The sequence below is a fragment of the Crocuta crocuta genome, unplaced genomic scaffold (assembly GCF_008692635.1).
Source record: "Crocuta crocuta isolate KB4526 unplaced genomic scaffold, BGI_CrCroc_1.0 scaffold27, whole genome shotgun sequence".
Classification (NCBI taxonomy): domain Eukaryota; kingdom Metazoa; phylum Chordata; class Mammalia; order Carnivora; family Hyaenidae; genus Crocuta; species Crocuta crocuta.
This window is the reverse complement of record NW_027532250.1, coordinates 8,000,193-8,009,605: the sequence shown is the minus strand read 5'-3', so window position 1 is coordinate 8,009,605 and position 9,413 is coordinate 8,000,193. Positions and strand designations below refer to the sequence as shown.

The 9,413-nt window shown below is 46.4% G+C and overlaps 1 long non-coding RNA gene and 3 other non-coding genes across 4 annotated transcripts; all 4 read left to right on the top strand.

Annotated features, from left to right (window-relative positions):
- The first annotated feature begins 490 nt into the window (after positions 1 to 490).
- On the top strand, positions 491 to 3,083 carry LOC144243332 (uncharacterized). The gene is made up of 5 exons (XR_013338617.1): positions 491 to 611; positions 941 to 1,048; positions 1,844 to 1,928; positions 2,325 to 2,405; positions 2,875 to 3,083. It is a non-coding gene; the product is annotated as an uncharacterized LOC144243332 (long non-coding RNA).
- On the top strand, positions 776 to 865 carry LOC144243358 (small nucleolar SNORD12/SNORD106). The gene has a single exon (XR_013338639.1). It is a non-coding gene; the product is annotated as a small nucleolar SNORD12/SNORD106 (small nucleolar RNA).
- Positions 1,668 to 1,758, top strand: LOC144243356 (small nucleolar SNORD12/SNORD106). The gene has a single exon (XR_013338637.1). It is a non-coding gene; the product is annotated as a small nucleolar SNORD12/SNORD106 (small nucleolar RNA).
- Positions 2,108 to 2,201, top strand: LOC144243357 (small nucleolar SNORD12/SNORD106). Its single transcript, XR_013338638.1, has one exon. It is a non-coding gene; the product is annotated as a small nucleolar SNORD12/SNORD106 (small nucleolar RNA).
- Positions 3,084 to 9,413: the final 6,330 nt, after the last annotated feature.

Sequence of the window (9,413 nt, the reverse complement as noted above, 5' to 3'; positions counted from 1 at the left end):
AGGGGGGTCCGCGGCCCCGCCCGGCGCCGCGCACTTTCGGTTTCCTTTCCCCTCGCAGACTCTGGGCGGAGCGACGGGCCGGGAGGAGGGGAGGAAGAAGAGGAGAAGCGGTGGAGCTGGAGGAGGAGGAGGAGGAGGAGACCTCGGCTGCGAACGACGGGGCCGGGCCCTGTGGCTCTGCCGACGTCCCCGCCCNCAGCGCCCAGGGCCGTCGCAGGCCTCGGCCCGCCCCGGAGGAGGGGGAACCCGTCGGGCGGCTTGGTGCGTGTGAAGCGCGACATGGCGGCGAGGCGGAAGAGCCTCTGTGGCCCCGAGAGTATGGGAAGGGGGCGGGGCTAGAGCGGACTTGACAACCACTAGATCGCCACGGGCCCGACTGCTCCGAGACTACATTTCCCAGAGAGCCCCACGTGGCGCGGGAGGGAGCGAGAAGTGCCACTCGGTACAGTGCGCAGGCGCGAGAGCCTCCTCTGGTTATATAAGAGAGGTCAGGGGAGCTCTTCGTTCTTTCGCGTCTCCGCTCTGGCGTTTGCTCTACCGTTTGCATCGTGCCTCATCCTCTTCATCCCATGAGGTCCGGTCCCGGGAACTCGGCTTTGCTACTGTGTGTGGTGAGTGGAGATCCCGTCGTTTTCCTTTCGAGATCTCTATTACTCCGTTTTCTTTCCTCTTTGCCGTGCCCCCTTGCTCTGACCCTAAATAGGCCTTAAGGCGTCGGGGAGGCCAGTTGAAATTGGAAAAACCCGCGCCCGTGTACGGACTTCAGGAGTCCTTGGCTGGTATAAATGATGACTTCGCTTTTTTCCCCATCAGATCGACAGTGATGATGTCTTTGAACACTTGCCAGTTAGTTCTGATAACCGGCCTCTCGAGGCCCAGCGATGTTCTTTTCCAACCGCGGGAAGATGGCGATTGATGCGCTTTTTTTGTTGGCTCGCAGGTTAGCGCGATCAGAGGGTACGGGATGGATCTAGGAGGAGGTACTCGATGCTGGGCCTCCAAGAGAGCCCCACGTAGACGTCTCCAGCCTTCGGGCGCCTGACCTGGGGTAAGCTTCTGTCTCTAGGCGTATTGTCGGACACGCGGGCTGTGGGGAGCCTTTTCATCTGCTCGGCGGACTTGGGGGAAAGCAGGGAAGATTGTTTCTGACGGAGAGAGCGTGAGCGGGGGAGGAGCAGCGGAGGAGACAGGATCTGCACGCACAGCCGCGAGCCCCATGGGGGACTCGAGCTCAAACCGTGAGGCCTGGCCTGAGCCACCTAGGTGCCTCTCCTTTTTTTTTTTTTTTTTTCCTTTCAGTGTTTATTTTGAGGGGATTCAAGCAGGTTCTTCAGGGTCAGTGCAGAGCCACATGAGGTACTTGATCTCATGGATTGTAAGATCATGGCCTGAGCAGAAACCCCAGACACTCTGAGGAATAATCTCTTTAAAGTGAATAGATGCTAATTTTTTAAGGTTTATTTTGAGTGTGTGGGAAGAGAGGCCAAAGTGGGGGGGCCAGAGGGAATCTCAACTGGGCCACCCCAGTGTCCCTAGATGCTGCTTTGAAAATTTTAATCTCTACACCCTGTGTGGGGCTTGAATTCACAACCCCAAGGTCGAGCCACATCCTCTACCCAGCCAGCCAGGTGCCCCACGTGGGGACTTTAAGAGAATAAGAGCTCCCTTCTGGCATATATGATGACTGAACTTTTTTCCCCAACAGATCGACCATGTTGATCTAACTTTTCTAAGCCAGTTTCTGTCTGATATGCCAGTTTGAGCAGCTCCTCTATTCCCCACTCCCTTGGGCATCTAGCTGATGGGACCTCCCGTTTTCTCATCTCACATTTACTATTGGCAGAAAACCGACTTTCCAGTGGCCCGGGATAAGGAAGCGCTTGGTGATGTCCACATGGCTGAATAGACAGGATCTGGAGACAGGACAGGTACTTAACTGCTTTCTTTTACATTTTAAGTGAGCTCTGCACCCAACATGCAGCTCAGACTCAGCAACACTGAAATCAAGAGATCGTGTGCTCTTCCAACTGAGCGATCCAGGCACCTTTCCTTTTACTTTAATTTTAAATATGGGGTTGTCCTTGTGTTCTCGTCCAACTCAAATTTGGCCATTGCAGCTGATGACATAACTTTTTTCCCCATCAGATCGACCATGTTGATCTAACTGAACCATTAGCCAGTGTTTTGTCTGATGCATTGGCCCCAGAGATAACCTCTATCCCTATCCGTCTGTGTGGCTTTTGTTTTTAGTGGGGTTTGGCTCTGCCTTTTTCCTCCCAGGAATTGGGTCATTTATCTTGGTTTTATTTGCTAACTTCTTACAGGTCCAAAGCCCTGTGGGCTACAGGACGACAGTAAATAGATTGATGCAGCCTGGTCTGCTGTTTCAGTCTGTCCCATAACAGGTGAGGTTTCTGCAAATGGCATTATTTGTCACCCTCCTTATAAGATGGTTAAATGTGCCGGCCCTCCCCCACCCCCAGAGGTGGTGTTTGCTGGCTGGGGAATGGAGACCCACTTCCCAAATGGGTATATAAAACAGAAGGGGAGAATTAAGAGTAGGACTGTTAAGCTATTGGTACTACTATGTCTTAGAAGAAAGGAAAAAATGAACAGTTAATTCTGCTTTGGCAGATAATAAAAGAAGGAAGCTCCACGTTATGTTTCAGTTAGGTTTTTTTGTTTTAAGAAAATCCTTGCTACGTGGAACTCTTGAACATGGCAGCTTGCTTCTAGAATGCTTGGTTTGGTTTGGTACTAATGAACATCTGTCTAGTTCCTGAAGTCTTAAATAGGTGTGTCTCATGTCCCAAATAAGCTTTTTGTTTCAGAATTACAGGTCAGTATTATTGATCATAATCTTTTCTTTTTAAGGAGTTTCCCATCTGTGGAGTTCGAATACAGACCTTGAAAAAGAAATAATGGTTCTGGCTGAATCAGTCTTACAAGGCTTTTGTGTAACCTGAAGACCGTTAAGAGGCCTGTGCCCATTTTGAAGGGCCAAGAATTATTGTTGAACTTGAGTAAAATTTCTAACTTGCATTCTTCCAAGTCTAGAGTAAAAATAAAAATCTTTAAAAATGCTCTTGTATTTGGTTAATGGAGATAAACCTCGAACCAGGAGTAATTAACAACCAAGTGTGTACAGGGTTCAAACTCCAGGGACAGCAAATGGAAGGCAGATCCCAAACTTGTACAGTTACACAGGTGCTTCTAAACAGGATTGTATAGACTAAAAGCACAGGTTCTTTGCTTTATAGGTGATTTATGAGATTAGTAAATGGGATTGGGGCTATACTTAATTTGGAAAGTATCAGACTGGCCAATTTTCCTTTGTCGCCTCCCAGTGCTTCCTACCCTTCCCCACTAATAATCTAACCTGAGATTAGATGGCATTCCACACTGGACCTTTAATTATATTGTGCCTCTAAGCTGGCTCTTGGTAGGGACTCCTGTGATCACCTCTCCTTGAGTGTGCTGGACTTAGTGTTTCCAATGAATAGAAAATGAGGATAGGCCACTGGAGATTCAGTTCCTGATTTGCTTATTCTCTTGCTACTTCCCTTCATATCTGTCTTTGGCTTGCTTACCTTGATGAAGCAAGCTCTCCTGTTAAAAAGGTCTATGCTGCAAGGTGAGCTGTAGCCAAGGACTGAGTTGGAGAGCAGATCCTTCCCCAGTCAAATCTTTGGTGATTGGAATCCCTGCAGGCACCTTTATGCCTACCAGAGACCCTGAAGAGGACCCATCCAATCTGTCCCTGGATTAGTGACCTGCAGAACATAAGGTTAAATGATTTTCAAATCCCTGAATTCAGCCAGCTGACCTTCCTGAATTTGTCAGGGCGTTAAAACCTGTGGTCCCTAAGCTACATTTCCAGACTTGTGTTCCCCTTCGGGCATTCAATTTAAATTTCAAAATAGGAACTCCTGATCCCACTACCCCCTGGCTGCCTCTCCCACAGCCAGGTATTGGCTACCCCTTCAGTCTAGTCGCTCAGGCTTAAAACTTTGGGAATTAACTCAATGTTCTCATTGGTGGGTGTGAGACCTTTGCAAATCCTTACTGGTTTCTGCCTTCAAAATACATCTGAAATTTATCCCTCTTAAAATCTATTTCTGTCATTTTGCTGGTTGAAACCATCTTCCAGGCCTTGGTTCCTGGTCTACTTCTACCACTCCCCTTATCTTACGCAGCTGGAGTGATATTGAAAACCAAAGAATCCTGTCCCCGTCTTCAACCCTCCAGCGTCTCCCCACCTCATGCAGAGTGAAAGCCAGGGTCAGCAGCCTGCACTATCTTCGTTGATTTCTCCCATCCCTTTCAATCTCTTTCAGCCATCAAACTTCCTCCACTTGATCACTCCTACTAAAGAATCTTTGGACTTGCTGTTCCCTCTGCCTGGATTGCCCAATCCTAGTTCACTCCCTGGTTTCCATCAGCTGTCTATTCAAGGTCACCTCTGGGGACCTATCTAAAATAACCTGTTCCCTTTCTGTTCATTTACCTTTTATTTTCATATTACTACTGCCTAATAATTCCTCTGCAATATGTGAGGTATATATGTAGTACATGTATTTATATAGTATATTTGTTTATTGTCACTGCTCCCTCACCCCACCTCCATTAATCCAGGACTCCATGTAAGTAGCAACTTTCCCTCTGTAGCCCGACCACAGCAAGTGGCGCCGTTCCTGCCACGTGGTAGGCCACTCACTAAATACTTCTTAAATGAAAGACTGAATCACACACTCGCCTTGTGGCTGGACTGTGCTAAGGCACTTGACGTACACACTTGTTACTCATCACAACAACCCAGTGAGGAGAGAACTGGCATGATTCTTCCCCAAATTATACAGATGGGAGAGTGAGGCTCAGAGAGCCATGGTTTCCCAGCTCTGAACAAGAGAGAATTGGGTCAGAAACTGATGTGTTTGACTCCAAAGCCCCTCCTTTTCCCTCTCCAGCTTCTGCCTTCTAGAACAAGGAGGGTTTTCCGTTCTTTTCATCCTCTGCAGTTTCCAGACCTATTCCTTGCATATAGTAGGTGCTTGAAAAAGCAAAATGACCAAATGATTCCTTTGGTCATTGAGTTATCACTCAAACTGGCACCATGAAGACCCAATCCATTCCATAAGTACGGAGTACCTACCATGTGCCAGGCTCTGTTTTAGGTGCTGAGATTATAATATTGTTGAGGGTGTGAGGTGGGGTGGTTATTGCCAATGTGGAAGATGAACTTGCCAGTGGAGGGAGGAACAATAAAATAATAGTATGTTGGGCGCCGGGGTGGCTTAGTTGGTTGAACTCTTGGTTTCTCCTCAGGTCATGATCTTGGAGTTCGTGGGATGGAGCCCTGGGATTCTCTCTCACTACCTCTCTCTCTGCCTCACCCTTGCTCATTCTCTCTCTCTCTCAAAATAAAAAACTTTAAAAAATAGCATGTTATTTAATACAATAGAGAAAACCCATTACAGTGGGGAAAAGGGATAGGATTGGAAATGTTAAGGTGAACATTTGGGTACAGAGCTGAACTAGATCAGGGAGTACGTGGTTATCAGTGGGATAGTACATTCCAGGCCAGTGCAAAGGCCTTGAGGCAAAAACATGCCTGTTGGATGCTGCGTTGAGAGTAGAAAGGAGGCCAGCGTGGCTTTGAGTGGAAAATTAGAAGGTCTGGTCATTGTGGACTCCTTTTCCTGCCTGGTAATAATGACTATGGCTGAATAACACCCACCCCTTTGGGGAGGGCTGCCCTGTGCTTTCCAGGGCACAGGTGTCACTGTGGCCTGCTTCCCTCCTATGTACATGCCCCTGCAGCAATAATCATAGTAATGACAGTTAACATTTACTGAGCCCCTACTATGTGTTACAGTTCTTTACATGTAATAAAACATTCTTCCAACAATCCTGTGAAGCCGGCTATATTATTAACCTCATTTGACAATTGAAGGAATGGTCTCAGGTGAAATAACTGGCCCAAGGTCAACGCAGCTGGTAAGAGCGGCAGAGCCAGGATTTGAACCCTGTCAGTCTGGCTCTTGAGTTTGTAACCTTTGGCTTAATTGCAGCCAATAGCTTGTATGCAATCTCATGGATTTAGGAAAGAGTCAATTTCTGGCTCTTAAAAATTCAACTGCTTCGGGGCGCCTGGGTTGCTCAGTCGGTTAAGCATCTGACTTCGGCTCAGGGCATGATCTCCTGGTTCATGGGTCAAGCCCCACGTTGGGCTCTGCTGACAGTTAGCTCAGAGCCTGGAGCCTGTTTCAGATTCTCTGTCTCCCTCTCTCTCTGATCCTCCCCTGCTCTCTCTCTCTCTCTCTCTCTCTCTCTCAGAAATAAAACATTAAAAAATTTTTTTTTTAAGTTCAAATGCTTTTGCTGGACTTCCTTGTTGGAAGAAGTGGTCCCAATGCCTGCCAGCCGGGGAGTAAAGAAGGTCCAGAGCGGTCTCCCAGCCACCTTGTTTCTTGGGTTTGCTGTCACTGCTTCCCTGAACTCCAGGATCATTGGTAGGTCTTGGATGCCCAAATTCTGCATCCTGTCTCCCTAGCTTCAGTCCCACCAAACATTCGAGGCTTCCGTCTCGTTTTACTTTGTCCTCCTAGCTGAGGGATCTGGCAAGGAACTTCACCTCTACAAGCTCCAGGTGAAGTGGGGTTCATAACAATATCTACTTCAGATAGTTTGTAAGGTTCAATAAACTCATGTCCGCAAAGCTTTCGGCCCAAGGCCTGGCAGACAGTAGGGACACAATTCATATCTAGTGAATAAACCAGTCTTCCTGCCACACTGAGATGGGTGGAGGTCTGTGTAAAGGAACTGTAAGAATAAATGTGTTCACTGAGTGCTTATCACGTGTGATATTTTGTTAATTATTTCTTATCTCATTTAATCTATATCCCAACCCTGCTTGCTACTATCCCATTTTAAAGACAGGAAAACAGGCCCAGGGAGATTTACCAGCTTACTTGAGATTACACACCTTAAGAGTGACAGTTGGGATTTGAACTCCATCCTGGACCCCTAATTTCTATGCTCTACTGTCTTGCAAGGGCTTTTGCTTCACACTCACCAGTTGTATGAATGGAATCTCAAGCATTTCTGGGAAGCTGTGGGGAAAGAGAAGGATCCACAAATCATCTTCCAGAATTCCAGCCAGGAGATAGTACTGTCTCCCCCATACCTCACTTTTTGTCATCTAGGAACAGCAATTTCATAAATGGTTCTGAGTCTGGGATTAGTCCTGGACCCTGGCTTACAGCCTGTGACTTTGAGCTCTAGATCTCGCATCTATAAAATGGGTATAACATTACCTTCCTTTTGGGAATCTGTGAGGATCAAGTGAGATGTATCAAAATGCTTAGCGTAGCACTTGGCACAAGTTAAGTGTTCAACTGGGGTAAAAAGGAATAAACTAGTGATACAGGTAACAATTTGTATGAATCCCAAGACATACTGAGTAAAGAAAACTAGTCTCAAATGGTTACATACTGTATGAGTCTATTTATTTGACATTCTTGAAAAGATAAAACTCTAGTGATAGGCAACAGTGGTTGCCAGAGTTAGGATGAGTAGGGGATGTGAATATAAAGGAACAGCACAAGGAAGTTTTGGGGTATCCTTATTGTGGCATTGGCTACATAAATTTATACATTTTTAAGTTTATTATTTTGAGAGAGAGAAAGGGAGAGAGGCAGGGAGTGGCAGAGAGAGAGGGGGAGAGAGAGAATACCAAGCAGGTACTGCACTGTCTGCATGGAGCCTGATGCAGGGCTTGAACTCACAAACACTGAAACCATGACCTGAGCCAAAATCAAAAGTCAGCCGCTTAACCGACTGAGCCACCCAGGCACCCCTATACATATGTTAAAGTTTGTGGAACTGTACACCAAAAGAAAAACGAAAGTCAATCTTATTGTATGATAATACTAAAAATATTAACAACAGGGGCACCTGGGTGGCTCAGTTGGTTAAGCATCTGCCTCTTGATTTTGGCTCAGGTCATGATCTTATGGTTCGTGAGTTCAAGCCCCAAATCAGGCTCTTTGCTGTCAGCATGGAGCCTGCTCTGGATCTTCTGTTCCCTCTCGCCCCCATTCTTTCCCTGCTTGCACATGCATGAGTGCTCTCCCTCTCTCTCAAAATAAACCTTAAAAAAATATATTAACAGCAAACATGGGCTCTAGAATTGGATTTCTTGGGTTTGAATCATAGCTCTGCCCTTTATTAACCATGCAACTTTGAGCAAGTGATTCACATCTCTGAGCCTCAGTTTCTTCATCTGAAAAGTAGGAACATGAATGGTACCCACCCTTTGGGGATCTTTTGAGGAATAAAGGAACTCTGAGGAATATAACTCTGCTTGGAACATTGAAAGAACTTCTCAAATGCTTGTTATTTTTTATTTTATTTTAATCTTCTTTTCCTTTTTTCTCCTTCTTCTAGATTTTGTCTACCTCATTTCTAATTATGGCTACACAGTTAGTTGCCAGGGAAGATGGAGAGGGGTGCCTTCCAGGACTTGCAACTCCAGCCTGTGTCTCTAGGCGGCACTGTGGGCATGTATTTTTCCGACTGGTGGAGCAGAGCCTCTACCCTTGAGCTGGGAAGGGGAAGATGGCCTGGTAGTGGTGATGCAGATGGACGAACTTTTCAGATCTTGCAGCTAGCACTTCTGGGGTTGCCTGAAAAGTGGGCTGTTAATGGTGCCACCACTAGATCAGCCAGATCTGGCAACAGATCAGCCAGAAACAAGTGTACCCACAATCCCTTCAATCTAACACATCAGTGATCAGTTTTCACTTTCCCACGTTCCCTTCTGTCCCCATTATGTTATATAGTAGGGTGGCTAGTACCAGCCTGGTTGGAGCTTCCCATTCTTAAAGGAAGCCAGAAATCCTTAAACTGTTAGCAACCGATTCCAATTTTACAAACTGTGAAGACTAAGAAAATGCACATGTATGGGCCACAGATGTCCAGGAGGCTGCCAGCTTGAGCTATGTCCCTGTCAGGACCACCCTCATCATTCCTGAGCCAGATAAAACACATGATGCTCTGTTAAATGTGAGTTTCAGATAAGTTACAAATAATTGTTTAGTGTAAGCACATCCCATGTAGTACTTCAGACACAGTTAAAATTGTTGTTTATCTTATATTCACATTTGACTGGGCTTTCTGTATTTTTTTTTAAGTTTATTTATTTTGAGAGAGAGCGAGTGAGCAAGAGCATATGCAGAGGGGAGGGGAAGAGAGGGGAAGAGAGAGAGAATCCCAAGCAGGCTCACACTGTCAGCGCAGAGCCCTATGTGGGGCTTTATCCAACCATGAGACTGTGACCTAAGCTGAAGTCAAGAGTCAGTCACTTAACCGACTGAGCCACCCATGTGCCCCAAGCGTTCCGTATTTCTATT